Here is a 1270-nt window from a genome sequence, read left to right as displayed (position 1 = left end):
GAAAAACATGAAAATCAGAGAAATATGTTAAAAATAAAACAGGAATTCACACAGAAAAATGCAAAATTTTGTTAACTCTACAAGGCAAATGACCACCCACAAGGAAGAATAAACTTCATGGAAAAAAGAGAGAGGGACAACCTATAGATTTAAAGACAAGAGAATAATCAACCAAGCTATCAATACTCTGAGCCCTGTTGGGATTCTGATTTCAATAAAACAACTTTGGAAATAAATTATGATATCATGCAGATATATACACTGACTAGATTTTTTAATATTAAGGGTTTATTGTTAAATTTGTGGGTGGATAGCTGGAAAAGCTTTTGTCTTATTTTGTATTTTTTTAGTCCTTATGCTATTTTTTCCCCGATGAAATGTTATGTTTAGGATTTTCATCTCTACTATTTAGGTAACTATACTATTTAAGTAACTCTGAAGCAATCCTAAAGTAACCTTAAAGTAATCGTGTTTTGGGCAGAGCCAAAACACGATTGGACATATGTTGGTAATTATTGATCTTCTCTATATTCATATATTTTTTGAGAATTTAAAATGCCACAAAAGGGAGCAACAGGAAATGAGCTTACTATTTCGGTGGGGAATAGATAATACAGTCTTGTTATATATATATATGGTTTATCCTGAAGAGATTTGGGAAAGGAAGTGATATGATGGGATTCACAAGTGAGAGTGCACTCTTATGAACATGGACATGAATTCATCCAGGAGCAAGGAGACCATTAATACCTTCCTCAATTTCTATAATTCCAGTCCCCTCTCTGTCACATTCTTATGGGCTATAATTTCTCTACAGAATGATAATAGAATGATAAAGAAAATAAGAATGAATTAAAAATGAGATGTGAAAGCCAAAGGGACTCCTTGGTAGAGGCAAAGAAGCCCTCATTTTGCAGCAGGAGTGCAGAGAAAGCCAAACATGAGGCCTGAGATTTATTAGTCTGTGCGACTAACTTCAAAGGAGGTTAAACTTGGCGTATTTGTTATACTAAGGGCATTGCCCCCATTGGGAATATCTGAAGCTTTAACGCACAGAATCTAGACATGCGGATGATTGCTCCTGAAGATTTTGATTCCTCTGACTCTTCTGAACCTTCTAAGCCTGCAGAAGTGTTCCATTCCTTTTTGCTAAGAGCAGTCATCTCAATAATCCTGAGAGGCAGCAGATATACCACTCAAGATCTGCCCTCACTTTCCCTCCTGGCCACTTGGCTTATACCTAGGTTTTAAGTCATAATATCAAGCAACT

Source organism: Lagenorhynchus albirostris, unplaced genomic scaffold (genome assembly GCF_949774975.1).
Source record: "Lagenorhynchus albirostris unplaced genomic scaffold, mLagAlb1.1 scaffold_78, whole genome shotgun sequence".
Lineage (NCBI taxonomy): Eukaryota > Metazoa > Chordata > Mammalia > Artiodactyla > Delphinidae > Lagenorhynchus > Lagenorhynchus albirostris.
This window is presented reverse-complemented; position numbering follows the sequence as displayed.